The sequence below is a fragment of the Carettochelys insculpta genome, chromosome 2, assembly GCF_033958435.1.
Source record: "Carettochelys insculpta isolate YL-2023 chromosome 2, ASM3395843v1, whole genome shotgun sequence".
Taxonomy (NCBI): Eukaryota; Metazoa; Chordata; order Testudines; family Carettochelyidae; genus Carettochelys; species Carettochelys insculpta.
Genome location: NC_134138.1, coordinates 107777225 through 107799315, shown reverse-complemented (window position 1 = coordinate 107799315; position 22091 = coordinate 107777225).

The window sequence follows — 22091 nt, the reverse complement described above, 5'->3', positions numbered from 1 at the left end:
TCCTTTTAGGAGGTACTGTCAATCAATCACCCCTTTCAATGTATTTTCCTAGGCCACACAATGTGTCCACAGAATCTCAGCTTTCATTAAAATAAAAGAAGTCTTGACAGGAGAAGCAGGTTTCTAGGACTCATGGTTGCAATGATTCCAAACGGATTCCAACTGATTTTGTGATTCAATAGCTCTGAGAAATGTAACTGTCCCATCCTTCATGAATATCTTTGGGGTATTATCTCTTAAACCTAACAGTGATGAGTTAAATGACAAACAAATATTTCAGTGCCAAATATTTTAGTCAGTGGAACACGTATGGGGTAGGAGTTGGAATTGTTTCAGAAGAGGAAATGTGGAGGAAATGAGGTGTGGAGGAATGTGCAAAGGAACACTGAAACATATCTATCACAGAGCATCGGAGAGACATGCGTAGTTGTCACTCACTTCCTGCCATAAGTTGGTTAACATGTTAGGGACTGTGTTAAGATGATCTCCACCACAGAAGGGAGCAAAATAAATTTTCTTAACATTCTAGAATTGTGTATAGAGCTCCCTTTTTGTGCTTTGCAGAGTCACTGTCCTATAAACAAGGATCAGGCCTTACTTTTGTTTGTTTTCTTGTCTTCTGTCCCTCTTTATGTGAAGGTTCCTCATGACAATGCCAAATTTTCCAGTTAAAGTAGCAAACAATGAAGAGCATCTTTGTCTTTTAAGGTCTCAAGGATCTTATAAAAGTGTACAGTTCAGAATTTTTACAAATAAAGTTCACGTCTGCCCTGCATAACCTCCTCTTACATCCTACAAACTTTGATTTGCTCTTCTGCTCACTTCCCACTGCTCCCAAAAATCCCTTTCTGACCATTACTTTGGCTAAACCTACACTACAAGATAAATTCAAATTTAGTAATATTGATGTTATAATGATGGATTTTATAAACTCAAATTTGACTATCCTCAGCTCCCCAAGTGCTCCTCACAAAGTTGACTTTTTGCTGCCACACTCAGTCGGCAAACATAGACTGTTGCAGCAGTGCATTGTGGGAACTTATCCCACAGTTCCCTCATCCCTGTAGCATTCTGGGTACTTTCACTGGTATTTGACATCTTCACACGTTGCACTGCCATCATTCCTCTCCGGTAGTAAGCAAATGTCCATTTTTCCCGGTGGAAAGAAGGAAAACTAGTGCATCATCAAAGATCACAAATGCACAGAAATCTCTTTCTTCTACAGTTGAATTGCTTTGTAAAATTGTAGCTGTAATTGAATAATGAAAGATTTTATAAAAATCAGCAGATGAGTGTCATCTCAATTGGTCCTCCACCAACTGCCCCCCTTACCCTTGATTACATCTGATCCCTGAAGATAATACAGGGTCAATGAAAATGTATGAAGGAAGAGTTGATAGTAAAGGTTTTGAAAAAAGAGATTTGGTGAGGGAGGGTATTTGGCTTCCCAGTCCATTATACAGCTTCTGTGCACAGTCTGTGTTCTCAACTGACCCTCCACCCACACCTCCCTGTGTGAATGGGTCCAAAGTTAGAAGAAAGAGGATAGAAAAGGCTAGGAAAAAAGATTTTTGGCTTCCCTTTTCATTACACAGACATTGCCAACATGGGAGTTGGGGATATGTCTCACCAAATTTCATTGCCCTTGTGGGGAAGTTTGGTATTTGGGAGGTTGAGTAGCCAGTTGACATGGTCCCTGAAAATCTTTTTTGACTGTGGGGTGCAGGATCTGTGGCTCAAGGGCCACTTAAACTGTTCCCCCGGGTGGCAGTCAGGCCCTGCAATTCATAGCTGTTGGGGGAGACTTCCTATTGGTGGCAGAAAGGCCCTGAAAGTATTTTGGGTGGGGGGGCAGTTGAAGCAGTTCCCCTGGATGGCTGCAAGCAACCAGAAATCTTGGCCACTGGGGGAGACTTCTTAGGCACTGTGTAGTGGGTGAGGGGCCTGCACAAATGTAAACCACTGAAAAGAAGTTTTTTGACCTCTTGTACAAGTACACCCACCACAACAGACGTGCTGCCATGGGACATCATGCAGCACAGAAAAAATATGAAGTGCTCAGCTAGCAGTGGTAAAAACAGAACCATGAACTCTGTGTTGGGGCTAGATGTAATGGGTAGATGCGCTCAAAGCACTAATAGCAAAGAAAGACATTTCTCAGGCTCTCATACAAACATGAACCCACAGCCACAGGCTTCCTGATCCCAATTTGAAATTCATGGTCTTCCTGTTACCCAGTTCCTGCGCACCTGGAGAACAGCAGCCAGAGCGGAGCACTTTGAGGCATTGTGGGGTACACAAGGGACACCTTTAGAGACTAATAAATTTGATTTTAAGAAGTGGTGCTTCCACACTGGCCTTTATTTGAATTTTTAAATTTGAACTTGATGCTACATCCAGCCAGTTCTGACGATATTATATCAATACGAGTGCTCCCTAAACTGAGCTAATGGTTTTTAAAGTGAAGACAGTCTTGTTGTAATATTGAGCAAACTGCCTTAAATTTGAATGTATCTTGTAGTATAGATGCGGCTTTTGTTTCCTTCAGCATTGCTCACATGCACACTATTTCTTCCCTTTCTACCCCTTGACTTTGCTATACTGTCTTGACTACTGGTACTTCTTCCTTCCTTGTCTCAAAATGTGATCTTGTCCCACTCCAAAATGTGCTGCTTACCTTTACCCCATATATAATCTGCAATGAATTGCCAGTCTGTTGACCTGGCCTTAGCTTTCATCAGCCAGCAATGCCAGTTTTCATCATCTGTTAGATCAATATTTTCAAGCTAAGCAGCAGCTCCTGATAAAAATTTGTAGAGTCACCATCAGAACTTCCCTCGCAATCTTGATTAAAACTTGCCTCCAGTGGGAAGCTGACAGAACAATTGACAATGACTAGAGAATGAACACATTGTCACTGCTGTGTGACCATTAGATTGTCATGTTTAGTACAAAAATTTGTCTCAATGTTTCCTCTGTTTCTTACCCTATCTTTCATTTCTCATTATATTCTAAGGCTGTGTCTACACTACAGAGTTTTATTGACAAAACTGGGGTTCTGTCCACAAAACTCCTGGAGCATCCACACTACAAATGCATTCTGTCGACTCTTAAGTACTTAGGAAAATATCTGAGGTGAGCTAAAAACCTGGTCTGTGTGTGCACAGACTTCTGAAGGCTCAGATGTAGTTGAAAATGCGTCAGTATGAAGGGTATTAGAACACCTGGTACAGGTGGGAGATGCTGAAAGTTGCTGAACCAAATGGTAAGCCCTGCATATCACAGATACTGCTTTAGGTGAAAAGAAGTGGCAATACCCTCAACAGCACAAGTTCCTGTACTTATGATGAGCAATATCACATACCCTGAGGCGTCTGCAACACTTGTTTCAATGTGTTGTTCATCAGTCAGTTATTAAGCTCCATTACAAGGGATAGTGCATATGAACAACTATGGAGAAAAGAAAGCTTCTTCTTCTATGTTCAGGTCTAACTGCGATGTGAGTGAAAAGCAACAGTAGTGTTGTGGCCATTTCTGTTACAGTGGAAACTGTTTCCTTAACAGAAGAGTCTGGATTAAACATGGCACCTTGCCTGTTCCTTCCAATTTTTTCAACAGCCCTTAAACTCTACTGTGTGAATGAAGAACATGTCTATCAACTGCAATTGCACAAAACAAATCTCAGAAATATTTCCAAACCATGAAACAGCCTGGGAGAATAGTGCCACAAACCCCTCCTCTGGACCCTGAATCCTGTTCTGAGTTCGATTATATTTATAATTAAAATGTTTGAATTTGGCTACAAAGAAATCAAAGACTTTGTTTTGCTTCTTTTGGTGTGGTGCAAAATATTGTTTTATAGTGGTGGTGGTGGGGAAAGCATTTTTATAAATATTTATTTTCTTGCTCCATACTAAAGGACTTTGAATTGTCACAAAAGCTATAACTGAATTATTCTGTCCACACACTTGTGAAATCACCAATTCTGTGACTGACATATCCCTTGTTTAGCTGTTCCCTCAGAAGGGGAAGGAAGAGGACCAATACCAGAGGAAGCAATAATCATAAAATGAGCGTATTTTGATGCTAAATGCAGCAGTAATATGCCAAGCAAATATTGACAATAATGAAAGGTTTGTTGCTTCATAAAAACCATAGTCTATCCCAATCTTTCTTTACATATGCTATTGACATTAGAGGGAGTTCTGCTCTGGGTTGAGGGGGAAAAACAATCCTACATTTATACACATAGACCACAGACCATACATAAAAATGAAATGTGATGCTGCACAGAACAAGTGGATACCCTTAAGCTGTCTCTCCAAATGCCACTTCTTCCAGAAGCGGCATGCTAATGAGATATCCAGAAGATGATAATGTGGCATGGATGCAAATTTTCTCTGCCTCAGTAACATATCGGCATGTGGTTTGGAGTCCGGAAGAGCTCTTCTGGACTCTGAAGTACATGTGCAGATGTGCAACCCACGGGGGTAGGGGGGTGGGGGCTTCTGGAAGGAGGGTTTCCTTCTGGAAGATCCACATGGGCCACATGTACGTCAGAGTCCGGAAGAGCTTCTGCCAGACTCCGAACCATGTGCAAATATGCTAATGAGGCATCGAAAATTTGCCTCTGTGCCTCATTAGCATCTTCTGGATAGCTCATTAGTGTGCTGCTTCCAGAAGAAGTGGCACGTGGAGACACGGTCTTACTTTTTAAGTATTTGAACTCATAAGAGATTCTCTTCACCTTTTGAAGTAATGGAATTTCTTTACTCTCAGAGCTGAGAGCCCTGCAGTGTGTGTGTTTCATGTCCCAAGGGAGAACTTGTTATTTGCTGTCCAGCACTTTTGTTTTCATATTCCATTGTTCTGATCGCCCACTGAAATCTCAATGGAACACACTGGTGATCTATTTGGGTTGATATTCCTTGTCAAATTTGGCATTTAGGAAGTAATGAAGTAATCATTTCACTGAATTCTTGCCTGCAAAAGAAATTTGTGCCCAAAACCTAATATTATTTTCATATAGGTATATATGATATTGGTGCAGGTGCTGACCCTGTAAGTACTTCCATAAGATGTTGTCATATTAACTTTAGAGATGTTTCAGGTAACCAGATGGGCACATACAACTATTAGTTAAGCTGAGTGAATTGGATTAAAAAACTACTCTACTATGGGCCAAAACCTACAAGGGATGCATTCTTGACAACTGAGAAAGATAAAAGTGAAGACATAGCTGTATGTAGTAACAATTGTGGAGACCTTAAAATGATCCATGCCGAAAAATGTGGTTTTGTTCCATATGTTCAGCCAGCACTTTTTCAATTACTTTAATGAAGATGTCTCCATAACATAAATATCCTTTTTGAATGCTGTTCCAGCAGTCTATGTCCCTTAGGCTCAGGAGGGAAAATTAAAATGTTTGTTGTGGTGCTGCTCAAGACCAGTATGGGCTTAACACACTGCATCCGTTCAGTTGCTTCAGTGTATCACTGAAATGAAGATGCTCCTATCCCGGTAGGAGAACTTCTTCCATCATTGTAGTTAAACCACCTTCCCAAGAGGTGGTAGCCGTGTTGACATAAGTAATCTCAGCAACATCATGTGGTCTATGCTGGGAGCTAGGGCAGTATAATTATATTGTTCATTGGTGTGAATTTCTCTACCCTTGCTTGACATAGTATTGGAGGGGTACTCATGTTAGTCTGGATCTGTAACAGCAACGAAGGGTCCTGTGGCACCTTATAGACTAACAGAAAAATTTTGAGCATGAGCTTTCGTGAGCACAGACTCACTTCATCAGATGCTGGTCATGGTGTGAACCTTAGCTCAGCCAGTATAGGTGAAAGGGCAAGAAACTATGCAGAATAGAATTGTGAAAATTCCAAATAATTTTTGGTCACTTAGATATTTTTTAATCTAATCAGATTTGATCAAAAGATAGACAAAAGCCTCAATGGATTCTTCTTATATATTTCAAGTTATAAACATTTGTCTATTTGGAGTGGCTTAAGGGAGAAGAGAACAGAAATGTCTAGCAATTTATAAAGGAGTTTGGGAGTATTTTTTCAATCTCTCAAAAATGGCCTGATGGACTTTGTGTAGTGTCTGTTCAGTGGAAACTATTCTGCCAACCCTTTTCAGCTGAGGGAAAATCATGTTAAAATTCAGCTCCCCCCACTCATCCCCGCTCAATTTTCTTTAACCTTATATTTGTGTCTACGCTAGCCGGTTCTTTCGAAAGAGCAGACTCCACTTCGAAGCAGCATATGACGTGTCTGCACACTCCGCACTTTCTTTTGAAGATGAAATTGATGTTAGGCCCTGCGGGAATCAAAACTGCTCATTGAAACAGAAAAATAGGCCGCTTTTTCAGGTCTGTTTTTCAAAAAGGATGTGTGTAGACACTCTGTGTCCCGCTTTTTCAAAAAAGTAGGGTCTGCTGTGGCGGCAATCAGCTGTTAGGTGGAGAAGTGCTGCCCAGCCCCTGTGGGGCTCTATGGTCTGTGCTTTAAAAGCAGCGTGGACCAGGAAACCCCCGTTGCAGGAAGCTGACCATGCATGCCTCAGTGCAACCCCCAGCAGCCACCTGCTCATGATGGCCACCAGCCAGGCAGGTCAGGAACCTAAGGGACCCTGCCTCTGATCGCACCCAGCTCTCCCACGGGTCCAGTCACGGGGGAAAAATTTGTGCCCCCTCCTGGAGTGAGCACAAGCTCCAGGACCTGCTGGAGCTCTGGCAGGAGGAGGAGGTGCTACAGGTGGTGGGGAGCAAGTGGCAGAATGTGTCTGCCTTCACCCAGCTGGATGAGGGCCTCATTACCCAGGGTCACCTTGCCCTCAGCCCTGCCCGGGTCAGGAGTAAGCTGAAGGAGTTGCAGCAAGTTTCTGCAAGGGCTTGGATCCCAGCCAGCCAGTCAAGGGCCACTCCCACTGCCTGCCTTTATTACAGGAACCTCAGGAGCACCCTGGGCCCCCGTGACACCTCCTCCCTGCTGGCCATCCTGGACACCTCTGCCGAGGAGCCCAAGACAGGAGAGAAGCAGGAGCTGGGACCAGAAGACAGCCCCACACCACCAGCACTGTAGACAGAGCTAGCCTTGGCTGGGGACTGGTCCAGTGAGGACAGATACCTGGTCATTGACCTCCCCTCCCACACCTCCAGCAGGGCATCAGCCAGACAGCCATCCCCTGACCTTGGCCATGGACCCACAGGTATGTACCCAGCAAGTCACACACCCTGGATCATGGTGCAGGGGCAGACCCCAGCCCATCAAGGTCTAGGCGGACCATGGCCCCAGGACGGCAGCTGCCTGTGCCCATCAGCACCCACTCCTGTGGACAGTGCTGCGCCCTGCCCCCAGGGGGAGGAGGGGCAGAGTACACAAGGGGACCACCCACAGGGCCACCACACCCACGGATGGGGGATAGGGGATGGGACCCTGGCACCCATGGAGAGATGAGGGGGTGTGGGCCATGGGGCAGAGGTTGGTACTTATGGCCTATTCCTCCCTTCCCCACTGTTTCTGCAGCTGCTTCATCCAAGGGCCAGGACAGCCTTGCTCCATTTGCGGTCCCGGGCAGCCCCCCCCGCCGGCAGCAAGGGGTGGTGACCAGCCAGAGCTGCCACCAGCACCAGGATGGGCCCGGTCACAGTGGAGCCAAGTTGGCTGACAGAGGCCCCCACCTTGCCACCTCCATCTGGCACCAAGTGGAGCTGGCCAAGCACTGGCTCCGTTTTGAGGAGGGGGAAACCTCCTGATGCCAGGCAGACTGCGAGGAATTTCTGGCCATGTTCCAGGACATTGCAGCCTCCTACTGGGAGCTCCTGGCCCAGCTGCCACCTCCCACCGGTCCGACTGCTGCACCTCCTGCTGCCCCATCTGCTGCCCCTCCCACCATGGATGCACCCTCCAGCTCCCCAGTAGAGGACCCCACTGGCCTGTACTGCCAGCCCACGTCTGATCCCCAGTCCTACCTCCCTGTACTCTCCACCCCCGCCCGGCCCCACCGGGGATCCCAGATGAGGGGGGTGTGAGACCTGGGGCTGGCAGGGATTGCACCCTTGCACTCCTGCCCCAGAGTGATGGCCCACTGGGCAGGCCATCTGAGTCCCCCTCCCCCTGTAAATAGTTAGCCCCCACTCCTCCTGTGTGTAGTAAGCTGGACCATTATGTTTACCAATAAGAATTGCTCACACCATTTTTGCGGCTTATAATACACCATTTTATTTTTCAAAAAATCCTGTGCACTGTGTTCTCGATGGGGTGGGGTCAGTGTGCGGGAGGTGGGAGCAGTGTGTGGAAGGCCCACTGAGGAGTGGCTGGGGTAGTGCTCACTGAAGCTTCTCATCAAAGTACCGGAGCAGGGCCTCATGGACATGGATCCCATCCTGATGGGCCTGGCGGCTAGGGGCGGTGGCTGGCTGGGGGTAGTCTGTGCTGGCCTCAACTGTCCGCCCCCGACATGAAGGCATCCCTCTTAATCTCCATAATATTGTGGAGCATGCAGCAGGTGCCCACAACCTGGGGCACATTGACAACATCCACGTCCAGGTGGGTGAGGAGACAATCCCACCACCCCTTCAAGCAACTGAAGGTGCGCTCAGCCACCTGGTGGGCATGGTTAAGCTGGCTGTTGAAGCACTCCTGGCTGGGGGGGGTGCGGTGAGGTGGCCCATATAGGACTGCATGAGTCAGATCTGCAGCAGGCATACCACATCGGCCACCAGAGAAAGGGTCATGGTGGTGTACCCCAGTGGGATCTCCCTTTGGGAGCGTAGGTCCCTGGCTCAAGCCAGCAGCACAGGCCTGAATTGTGGAAGACCCACACGTCATGGGAGCAGCTGTGCCAGCCCACATACACGTCCTGGAACTGGCTCCAGCTGTCCACCATGGCCTGCAGGACCATGGAATGGTAGCCCTTCCTGTTAATGAATTGTCCTCCACTGTGCTCCGGAGCACAGATAAGTATGTGAGTCTCATTGAGGAACTCCAGTGTGGCGAATCCTGCAATGGCTGCATCCAGGTCCCTGATGTGGACGACTCTCTGGAGGAACATGGATTTAGAGTATCGGAGGGGTAGTCGTGTTAGTCTGGATCTGTAACAGCAACGAAGGGTCCTGTGGCACCTTATAGACTAAGAAAAGTTTTGAGCATGAACTCTCGTGAGCACGGACTCACTTCATCAGATACTGGTCTTGGAAATCTGCAGGTGCCGCAGGACCCTTCGTTGCTGTTGGATTTAGAGTGTGTACCACCTGCAGGGAGAGAGGGGGGAACGTAGGCACCTGTGAAGGTGTGTGGTGTGTGCCCAGCCCCCCTAGCCCCACCCCAGGCCTCACCCTGGCCCCACCTGGGCCCCCCACCGTCCGGTGGGTGAATGCCCAGCCCTCCTTCCTTCCAGCATGATGGCCCCAACCCTGGCCTTCTCCACACCAAATTGGTGTCCCACAGAGTGGTAGCTGTCTGGAGTGGCTAGCTTCCAAACAGCTATCGTGGCCCTATTCTCCCAGGGGAAGGTGCACCACATCCAGGTGTCCTGGTGTCTCAGGGTCAGGGACAGTCACTGGCAGAGCTCCAGGAAGTTCTGCTGCCGCATCCAGAAATTGTGGAGCCACCGGTCATGCCACTCCCCCATGATAAGATGCTCCCACCACTCTGAGCTGGTGGGGTAGCTCCAGAGCTGGCAGAGTGCCTGGGGGTGCAGAGGACCTCATGATCTGGGGAGTCCCCTTCTGCCCCTTGCAGGGGTGCTGCCAGGAGCTGAGGTGTGGCCACCAGTGCTGCGGCCAGCGGACTCCCACTCCACTGGTGGCAGCCAGCAGGGTGTCAAGCTGCTGCTGCTCCATGTCCATTCCTGTTGGCACTGTATCTGCAGGGCTTGTGGCAGCTGTGCAGGCTGAGGCTGTTGGTTAGGGGCACTTTAAAGGAGCAGCTTGCTGCAGCCCTGGAAGTGCTTGGACGCCTTGCAACCCCATCTGCAGCATTTCCTGGTCCTTTCTTTCAAAAGAGGCCATTGGTGAGTATAGATGCTCTCTTTCGATATCCTGGATGGTCCCTTTTGACATGGCAAATGGCCCTTTCAACAGCGCTCATTGACGGCACCAGCCCCGGCCCATGTGTAGACGCTCCCCTTTGAAAGGGCATCTTTCGACCACAAGGAGCGCTGTAGTGTAGACATAGCTTATATGAACAAGTGAAATGAGAGGGCCATGCCAGCCATTGTTAGCAGGTTTAACTACAGCATTCATTAGCAAATGAACACTGATAAAATGTAAAAGACAAAAATGACTAAGCGTGCAGGTTAATAGCACCACTTACTTCACCTAAACGGAGGAACACAACTTAAGCTGGTGGTTATTAAAAATGAATCCAGTGTCCACTGAAATCAACAGGAGGCTTCCCATTGATTTCAACTGGTGCTGAATCAGGTTATTTTGGCCCAGTGCAGTCAGCTGCTCACACACTAGGCTTCCACTCAAGTCAACGGAGTTGTCATGCTAAATATCTTGCAGTATCAGACCCACAATACAACCAATAAATAGTCTCAGAAGGGGAAAACCTGAAGCTGTCACACATCTATCTTTTGCATCCTAACTCCATAGCTCACAAAGGTGGGCTGGGGAGAAGTAAGGTGTGGTGCACCAGTATTTGAGAAGGTACACATGGACTGTGGGTGCAATGATCTTGTAATAAGAAGACGTGCATGTCATGGCTGGGTGCACAGGGCAGCTAAATCCTGGTCCCCTTGCTGAGTGCATGGGATGCCATGTGTCAAGCCATTGCACATGCACCATTGCCAGGCAGAGAGGCATTTTGATATTTAAATGCAATATTGTGTTCAAACCTAATGTTTGAGCAAATATGTTATAAATCTCCAGCTAGACCATTTATGTACAGGAAATATTGTGGCAGTTAATGCACTTTAATCTATAGTTTTGTAATTTTCAACTACAAATCTGAGCATATGTTTATTCACCTGAACTTGTCAGCTTTATATCATGGCACATATTCTGTTACAAGTTGTTTACAACCCAAGTGTTATCTAGAGGGATTTTATTGCTCAACCACAGAGACACATCCATATTGGAGCTTGGTATTCTGTCACTCACTGTGAATGCCTCCGGGACACATAAGTTCCTTAATATGAACACATGATCTTACTTCTGTCAGACAGCAATAAAATGTCATCCCATCATTGAAAGCAATGTGTTCCCAAGCCAATGCTGCAAGTGGTTGAATTGACACTGCCCCAAGAAGTTGGAACAGAGATGCAAAGGAAAGATTTCATCCCTTTCCAGACATTTCACACTAGGCGATACAAACCATATTTCATCTGCAAGGATAAAGAACATAACTTAAAAGGATTTACCAGTGGATTTGCCGAGGATATTATTCACATTCTATTCAGACAAAAGCTTATCCATTTACAATAGAATAATATTCAGAAAACATCATAACTGAGATTAAATACTACTAGCATTGATTGTCCTTTGTCATTGCATTTTTTTCTAACCTAGTTTCACTTAATTATAATAGCTGTCAAGCAAAGCTGTCTAGCAGAAATAATTGAGCAAGGCTTCAAGAATCATTTAAGTGGAAGGGGATTTTCTTTCTCACTTGGATGAGCAGAATGGGCTTGATCGGTGAAAGATGGGCACCAGCTGAAGTTCATAGTCTCTGAGTGTTCAGCATGTCTCTAAATTGGAGACATCATGGCTTCATCTGAATGAAAAGCCTCTGTCTACAGAAGTGACTGTCGGAAGGGATTTCTCCACAAAACTTCTGTTGACAGATTGCATCTACACGTAACAGCAGATCGAAAGAGCAATCTGCTTTGTTGACAGAGAACAGCCAGATTGTCTGGCCCTCTGTCAACAGAACAGCTGACTGGAAGCTCTGCAAACAGGGCTGCCTGGTGAACCAGAAGCCCGGTTTGTTGACAAAAGACGGTTTACATGGCTGTTTTATCAACAGAACACTGTCAAGAGAGGCATTGTACCTGAACAGGGATGGGTATAACACTGCCAGTGGGTGAGCTGAGTTTTGTTGACAAACTGTCGACAAAGCACATTTTGCATGTATCTGTTTTGTGGTTTTTCCCAACAAAAGACCAGTTTTTCCAGGAAAAGCCTCTCGTGGAGAAATAGTCCATAGTTACTGGGTTCTCAGACCCAAAAAGTAGCTTTTAAAGCTAAATATGGGTGATGCTCAGCTCTGAAAAATTGCTCCAAGTTCTGGATGCCCAACAGCAATAGCCATCAAAACTGACATTTTTCAATTTCAACTAACATGGTATCCATCACAAAATAAGAGTTATGAGAGAAAAAAAAACAATCCAACAAACTTTAAGTAAGACCGCAGCTCCATATTTTGTATCTGCTTTCTTGTACCCAGTCTCCAGTATTGTTAATTAAGCAAGGTCATATTTAATATTCTCAGCGTTCATTTTGTCCCATGAAGACCTGATACTTGAAGCCATATTCACCTGTGCAGTCTGATCTGTAGGATCCAAGATCAGGCTGCAGGTGAGCTGAAAGACTTAGAATCATAGAATCATAGAATGCTAGGACTGGAAGGGACCTTGAGAGGCCATCGAGTCCAGCCCCCTGCCCCAGTGCAGGACCATTGTCAGGTCTCTGGGCATCGTGTATGTCAGGGGGCCGGTTCTGCACTCCCAGAAGAGACAGGGTCTTGGGCAGAAGGGGCAGTGCTGGGGCAGCCAGTCCTCAGTGCCACCTGGATTGCTCTGCTCCCCCCAGCCCCAACTCCCAGTGCTATCCAGAGTGTGCAGCCTGGAGCTCTGTAGAGCGCCACATGGGGCTTCAGTGTCAATTTAAAGGGCTTGGGATTCTGGCCACTGCCGTGGCAGCAGCTGGGACCCTTGTTCCCCTTTGACTCTCAGGGACCCAGGGCAATTGCCCCTTTTGACCCATCCACTTCCTGTTAGTAGCCTTTGTCAGGCACTTATTGAATCATGGAACTGCAGGGCTGGAAGAGACCTCAACGGGATCATTCAGTCCATCCTCCTGTGTCATATTTTTCAAACTCATTTAGGTAAAATGACTGTAGCTTTTACTGAGCGTGGTAGCCTGAGGAGAGGCTAATCTTATTTATTCCTTCAAATTAAAGCGTAAATGATTTTTTAAACTGCTTGTTTGTTTTCCACAGAGAATATTCCTCTCAGACAAAACTTCTGTCATGCCAATGACAGGATTAAATTTTTGTCAGCCTTCAATTACTTAACAAAAGTTTTCAAAATTTCAATTCAAACGTATTCATTTGTTCCTGAAAACTCTTCAAGATAGATTGTTTCTCCACAGTGGTGCCAGACAAGATAAATGCATACCGAGAGAGATAGTGGCTCTAGTCCCTACCGCCATGGGAGATCCTATATGGCAGGTGAGGCCATTGCGCCTGAAGAGAGAGAGATGCAGGAAGAAGGCTGTAGTGCCCATGGGGAAGCAGATACAGGAGCATCAGCTACTACAGCCCAGAATGCTGTACAGTCTATGTGTCCTAAACTAGTCTTTGATACCCTGACCCCACAGATACTGCATGTTTTTGTCTGAAAAGGGAGTGCGTTTGCTGCCGTAGAGAGCAGGTGTGGATTCTTTTGAGATTCGCTTAATCCTTATCAGCTCTAGAGATTTGCTCTGGTGACAGGCATTAGTGACAAAACATGGGTACAGATGCATTGAGGCAAACTTAAGATAAGTCAGGACGCTACAATTGAGATGTATACTTCTGCACAAGGCTTGGTGAACTACTGTGGATTTTTTTTAAATTTACCAGAGAGCTGAAAAAAAGAAAAAAAAAATAACCCAGAAAAAAATACTCAATTCAGAAAATATTTGGATTTTTTTGCCAAATTGGAAAAGTGTGAATTTCCCTATTACTCACAGCCAGCAAGTCAGGATATTTGCTGAGCATCCAGAAGAGGTAATTCAGTTCTTTCTTCCTCTAGGTGAATGTCTGAAACCCAAGGCTACCAGCTACTGCAGATTTATTTACTCTCAGGCTTTTCTGTTGAAGCTGTTCTACTCTGGTCCAATGAGAATTTAAGTAGTTATACAAGGTGAAAGACAATGAGAGCTTCTGTGTTGCCTGATATTAAGTCAGTTACCTGAAAGAGGGAATTTGAATTCACATCCTCTCCCTCCCAGGTATATACATCATTCTCATTCTTATTCTCTCTTTGGTCTGGTTAAGGTTACTGTATTTATTGAAAATGGAACGTCTTCAAAGAAAAGATTAAGAGCTGAATGAATGGGGTGGGGGTCAAATCCTTCTATTGAGGTGGAGATTCAACATAAGGTTCTCAAATGTAATGACACAGCTTATGTTTGTGTGTGTGTCTGTATGTGTAATCTATCCATCTACAATATATTTTAGAGTGTTTGTCCATTTGGTCAGGAACTCCTCCTAAACTGTAAGAACTAGGACTACCAAATGCAGTATAAAGCTTCCTTTTATCATAATTTAAAGCAGTGTAAAGCTTTGGTTGTGCTGTGCCATGAAAATGGGATGTGCCTGGAATGGGATTGCTTTTCAAAAAACTGAACAGCAAAGAGAATCACCAAATCAAGGACAGTCCTCCAAACTGACATAACTAACTCCAGGGTGAGAAAGACTGAATCAAGATGAGCTAGAAAAATAGGGTGAAACTGGGAAAGGATTTCTGCTCAATAAACATTCCAGAAAAGAGATAAAAAGGACATATTTGGAGCAGGGCTTTAAATCAATCCTTAAAGTTTGAAATCTAGAAGAAAATATTTTTAGAAACCAAATTGACTACAGTCTGTTTTTGTTGAAACATAGTGAATAATAATAGTATATAGGAATGAAGAAAAAATACATTTAACAGAATTCCCATTTAAAAATGTATTAAAGATAGACAAATTTTCAAAATCTCTTTTAAAAGAAAATTGAAATAAAAGTAAGCTAATAAAATAACACTGTATTTTTGAAAATGCAATAATTTAAATAAACAATTTTTTTCAAAAACACATTTCCAAACAAATAAAGGCAAACAAATAATTTCCAAAATTAGCTTCATTACCCCATGATCTTTATTCAGTACATTCCCTTCTTTGAAATTTGTTTTGAAACCAGGCTTTACAGGCAAAGCACCATTCTAACTGCTTTTTATCTTATGTAAAAATGTCTGTCATAAATGTAAACTGGAAATCCAGGTTAATGGTTTTGGAACATCAGTATCACCAGACTAATTTAAAATAAAATTAATTAAATTGTGTAATGTGATTTGTCTGTTAGTTTTACTCTTTTCAAGCAAACAATGACGAAGCATTTTTTGTCTAGTCACCTTTTGCAAATATTGGGCAATGCAATTTTCACTCAGTGACCCTCAGAAAACATAAGCATTTAATTCAAATATACTATCTGCTGTAATAAATGTTTCAGGATACTGATGAAGAATTTCTCTGGTCATGTACTGTTCCTGGGAATAGTTTGTTCTGTTAAATGAATTTGTCTTGCTCTGTTGTGGGTGAGAAAAAAACAAACAAAATGTTACCCTGCTTTTAGTAATGTAAATGATAACAACTTGCATCATTTAATCCAATTCCAAACTACATGTTTTCATATCAAGAATGAATATTAACCTGTATTATGTTTATGATAGCAATTCCAGCTCTTTATGTGGTATGCTTTCAAAATGCCTGATTATATTGCAGTATTTGAACTTACTGTGGCCTTGCTCATTGACCTTTCGAGGTCTTGGCAGTGAAACATTGTTTCTCTGAAAGTGTAAAATTTGTTGTTAACAAATTGAATTAATCAGATGCTGCACTTGAATCGTTTGTTTAAGTGTTAAGAATCTTGAAATTAGCCTAAAATACAGATTGGGACTGAACATCCACACTTAACAGTGCATGGAGGCATTAGTTCTTACACTATTAGCCCTGAAGGACCATCCTGAAGTCAAACTAATCAGGGCATGGCAAGCGTTTAAGATTACGTGCTGTTCTGGTGCAGCTTAAGAAAAACTATTTAATTATCCAGAACAACAATGTGTTTGTGAAGTCCTGCGTGCGGAAAGGTTCCAGGGGGTTGATGTGGAGAAGTTTTCTAGTTACTGTGATTCATTGGACAAACCTCACTAGTTATGGTCTGGATTGGCTGATTTTAAACCAGTGTCACTCATTAGGTTTTAGATTTCTGGGGACCTTTGTGACATGGGAGTTGGAATCTTGCCCCAGTTGGCTAATAGAAAGAAGTGAGGTTGATAGATTAAGGTTTTGCCATGAGCCCAATAACTGCATTATTTTCCTAGCCAAGCTACTTATTGCTCTAGCAAGCAGTTATTAAATCCTTGCTTAAGGGGCTGTCACTTGAATCTAGTGATCTCACCAATTGTTTTTAATCTTGAAATTGAAAAAAAAAGGCGGGGGGAGGGGGAGAAAAGAAAGCAAAGCCAATAATCAACACCAAAACAAATTAATGACTTTTATGTGTAATCTATCTTAACTGTATATACGTTTCAGTGATCAGGATGAAAACTAAATGCAGCTCAGTCTTGTTTTCATCAGTCCTAGCTGGTATGAGGTTTCTGTTTTCCCAATGCTTTGCAGGTACTTGATCTTGAATGTGGCAGACCTGACGTGATTTTAATCCAGGAAAGATTCAGGTGATGCTGGCATGTTAAGAGAAGGATATTGAAAAATGTTCCTACCCTTCATTTGTGCAGCAGGGTTGCACTTTGGAGTGGCTTTGGAAATCTCATGTAACTACAGGAAGCTTAAATGGGATTAATGATGAAGATGAGTTGTTTGTTTTTCAATAAGACAGGTGGCAATGTATTTCAGACCTGGGCCTCAAAATAGCTATTCATGCTTATGTGTCCCATGGATTATGTTGTATACTCTGTGATAGTGGGTTTCAGCTGGTGCAACATAAAGCTGTGAGCCTGCTTCACTGAATTAGCTCTATGAGTGCATTACAGCAATTTGTCACCATCTGTACTTTGTGTGTAAGAGGTACAGTATTTTGCTGCTGGGAGCAAGATGACTTTGCGTATATTTTCTCTCTTTGTCACACACACACACACATGCACAAATATACAAGAAATCTACGAAAGATATCTTGAGCCAAAACCACTCATGATTTATACCAAGGTCATCCCAAATGATAAGATAACAAAGGTTAATTAAACCATGCCACATTCTTTTGTATTGTGTGTAATATAATATAAAATATGCAAAAAATTAATATATTGAATTGAAACCCTATTGTGAAGGGAGATCTATTTGTGTGTATATATCCAGACATAGTTATAGCTTGTGCATTTTAATTCTTTAAGTACTTCAAGCAACATTGGGTTATTACTTTAATATTATTTTTCCCCTTTTTTTAAAGTAGAATTTCTCTTTGATTTCACTGGGCTTTTCACGGGATAGCTGGCCCTGTAATGGCCGTTGGGCTCTCCTTAACAGTAACTGATGAGCTACCTACCAGCTGAGATTTATTAGCTAGAGATCAGGTGATTATAAAATCCAGGAAATGACTCAGCTGAGGAGATGAGGTTTAAGAGTGAATCTGGCTCTTTTGCCTGGCCCTTAAGGCAGGGTAACTCACAGGATCAAAAGTGCTATTTTACTGATATCAGTGTGGGATGGCTATAAAAGGTGCACGACACATACAACTTCAGAAATTCCAGTTTCTTCCTAAAGCTTCAAGGCAGAACTTTTTTCCCCAACCAGGCAACTATGACTGATATTGAAATGCCAATAATTATCCTTGGAGACCCAGCCTAGCCCTTGTTCCCATGGCTCATGAAGCCCTACATAGGCAGCCTGGGCAGCATTAAGAAGCAGTTCAACTATAGGCTGAACAAATGAAGAAATGATGTAATGTGCCTTTGGCCATTTAAAAGGAGACTGATGCAATGTATTGACTAGGTTCAACCTCAACAAAAGCAATATTCTTATGGTTGCTGCTGCTTTCTGTTTACTGTAGAAGGTGTGTGAAATCAAGGGGGGAAAGTTTCTGGTGGGGTAAAGAATGGAGGCACATTGCCATTTATGAGTAACCAGACACCCAGGGCACTAAGAAGAGCACATTGAAATGCACTGCACATGGAGAGGCTTGAAAACCAGTTTCATGAACAAGTATGTGATGTTTACGAGTGTTGCTCAGTAACAAGCTGGTCCTGATGTAAGTATACTGCTCTGTAAGCCAACATTCCTCCCCCAAACTGCCAGAGTGAATAGATACCCTTTTATTCTGAAATCATGAATTTTTATTTAGGCAGCACAGTGAACACTGGCAACACAGAACACAGCGCTTGGAGGCACCAAAAGGGTCTGATAACATGAGGGGTAGGAGGAAGGGAGCATAAGTACATGTGGCTTATTACAGTTGTCCTATGTAGAAATCAAAGCGGTGGTAATGACAGCCTTCTGCTCCAGGAGCCATCCCTCGAAGATGAGTGGAAGTCTTCCTGGGCATTCTAGGATGTCTTAGAGAGCCCGCTATGGAACTTGGTTAGAAGGGCATGTCATTTATCACAGAGTACAGGGGACTCTGTTCTGTATATGCTGTTCCTGAACCTCTATCATCAGGTCTGTTTGCTCCCTGCAGGAACCTCAATATCTCATCCTGGCTATGTCTACACGTGCAGCCAACATCGAAATAGCTTATTTCGATGTTGCGACATCGAAATAGTCTATTTCGATGAATAACGTCTACACGTCCTCCAGGGCCGGCAACGTCGATGTTCAACTTCGACGTTGCTCAGCCCAACATCGAAATAGGCACAGCGAGGGAACGTCTACACGTCAAAGTAGCACACATCGAAATAGGGATGCCAGGCACAGCTGCAGACAGGGTCACAGGGCGGACTCAACAGCCAGCCGCTCCCTTAAAGGGCCCCTCCCAGACACAGTTGCACTAAACAACACAAGATCCACAGAGCTGACAACTGGTTGCAGACCCTGTGCCTGCAGCATAGATCCCCAGCTGCCGCAGAAGCAGCCAGAAGCCCTGGGCTAAGGGCTGCTGCCCACGGTGACCATAGAGCCCCGCAGGGGCTGGAGAGAGAGCATCTCTCAACCCCCCAGCTGATGGCCGCCATGGAGGACCCAGCAATTTCGACGTTGCGGGACGCGGATCGTCTACACGGTCCCTACTTCGACGTTGAACGTCGAAGTAGGGCGCTATTCCTATCCCCTCATGAGGTTAGCGACTTCGACGTCTCGCCGCCTAACGTCGAAGTTAACTTCGAAATAACGCCCGACGCGTGTAGACGCGACGGGCGCTATTTCGAAGTTGGTGCCGCTACTTCGAAGTAGTGTGCAGGTGTAGACGCAGCTCCTATGTCTTATGCTCCTATTCTCTTCACATGTCCCTGTCTGATGCAGGTGACATCTAATACTGTGTGCCTCCATGCATTGAGTTGCGGGTAGATTGCTAAACATTTCGTTGCATGTACATTATTTTCACCTTCTAATCTGAGAAAGACTACCACGGATGGGCCTTCAGCTACACTGGAAAAAATTAGCAAGGACAGGCTTTACAGAGAGTGCAGTGGGAAAAAAAAAACAAAAAACCAAAAACCCAAAAGGTTAAGTCTTTTATAGCGAATAAATCAGTTTATAGCACAAAGCACGTGCTGTAAGATACAAGGCAGTATTTTTCATTTTAAATGAAGTACCTACCAATAAGTTATAAGACGTGGCAGGGCAATGGGCAGCAGACCTCAGTTTGCAGGCTTGATTGTAAGCAACACTTTACATGGTCTTTGGGTTCTGTTTTGAAAACGTGGGGAAGTTGCTTGCATACTATGGCCCTCCTTGTTGTTCATGTGTTTGCTTTGTAAAGGGGAGCAGCAGATTTGGGAAGGAGGGGCACAGATGTTCACAGTGGGTGTGAGTCACCTCTGCTGCAAAGCATGATTGCAAACTTCAGTCCTCATTTGCCTCGTCAGCCTGCAGAAGGGAGGGAGAAGTGAGTTTGGGGTGGAGAGACACAGATGTGCACAGGTATCAGAGGGGTAGCTGTGTTAGTCTGTATCTAAAAAAACAATGAGAAGTCCTGTGGCACCTTATGGACTAACAGATTTATAGGAGCATAAGCTTTTGTGGGCAAAGACCCACTTCGTCAGATGCGACAGATGTGCACAGTCAGCATGGGGCCCCCTTCCCACACAGCCTGCCTGGTCTTGAGGACGATCCCTTCAAGCCCTCTGCAAACAGGGCAGCAAGCCTGCAGTACGGTGACCACATTGCCCTATGGCTGATATGGGACACTGGCCTCCACAGATGCGGGTGGGGCACTTTCCCATGTCACAGCTTCTTGGTGATGGGAGCTCCTGCCCCATGGTGGGGCATTGGGGATGGTGGTCTCCACAGCATCCTGATGACGGAGGAGCATAAGCTGGTAGCTCTGCAACCTTCTGGCGGTGGGGGGGGGTGCCGAGAACAGGGGCTTTGCAGCCTCACAGCAGCAGGGGACACAGAATGTGGCCGCTGCCCCTTGGAGGAGCTTCCACCTCACTGGATCTGCCTCCTCAAGGTGGATAATTGGGATGCTGAGGGTTGAGGCATTCTGCTCAGGGAGGGGATCCCTGGAAGAAGGAGCTTTGTTCCTGAGGCATGGGACACCAGGGAATGAGGAAGCCGCTCCACAGCAGAACTCACTGGCAGTGGGGGTTGCCACCATGGGGAGCCAGAGAGTGGGTTAGTTGCCCCACAGAGAATCTCCCCAGGCCTCAAAGCACAGGGCACTGGGAAACTGGGCAGTTGCCCCATGGAGGACCCTTCTGGCACTAAGGGCTGCAGCTCTGAGACACCAAGTCACCAATGAACAGGCATCCTGCAAAATACGGGACAATTTGCCCATTTTCTTAAAAAGCTGGGATGCCTGTGAAATGGCTTAAACAAAGGACTGTCCTGGGAAAAACAGGATCAATGGTCACCCTACCCTACAGTCATAACTGCGGGCAGGGGAGAAAGGAACAAATAGAGGTACAAAACTTTTCCCATTTCATCCAGGACACCATGCACGATGTCAGTGTTCTGTGCATCAGACAGCATGATGGAGAGCAGATGGTGTACCAATATGTACAGAGATGTGGACCATATGCTGTTTTGCTTTGTGCTGTAATGATGCCAGATCACGTACTGTTGACTTGGCATACTAAGGTGTCCTATTGACAATCCTCCCAAGAAACCTTCCGAGAAGGATTGCAGTTCCTCAATGAGAACTTTTTAAATATGTTCAGGGAGGATACCTACTCCATTGCCAGGCATATTACAAATTGTTCTGGGGTGTACCTCTTGTGTAGGTGGACTGGCTGCAAGTGCACCCAAAGAATTCAAGGCAGATTAAGAATTAGCGCAAATGACATTTAACTACTGTAACATGATTACAAATGTGCACTCACCAGATGTGTGTTCCCTATCATAAGTGTACAGAATGAATAATTTCTAAGACGGGACCCGCTCTAAAGTTAGGAAGAGGTCCTGGCTGTCAGTGGGTGTGGATCCTCCACATGCCTGGTGATCACTCTTCCCCTGCATCTCCTCCTCTTTGTCTACACTGTCATCTTGTTGCTGCCCAGGGCTGCCCGAAGAACCACTTTGGAGGTAGCCGCAGACAGTTTTGCGATACTATTGGGGTCCGATCCGAGAATCCCATGCATCTACTCATAGAAACGCCATGTCTGTAGTTCTGACTCAGAGAGACTGTGACATCTTTGTCTTCTGGTATGTTCTCCTGAGCTCCTTTATTTTCATGTGGCCTTGCTGGTTATCCACTGTGTATCTTTTTTCTACCATGTCCTGTACAATTTTGGCATAGATGTCAGAGTTTCTTCAGCTGGAGTTCTGCCTGCACACGTTCTTCTCTCCGCACAATAATCAGGTCCAGTATCTCCTGCACGGTCCATGCTGGAATCCACTTGTCAGGTGTGTTGCTGGGCTTGACCTGCTGACCAAACAAAAAAATGAAATTCAAAAGTTACTGGGGCTTTTCCTGTGTATCTGGAAGAACAACGTATTTGAAAGTACTGGCAACCGTGATCCCTTTGGGACAGTGCGCAACAACTCCCAGAGCCCAAGAATGTCA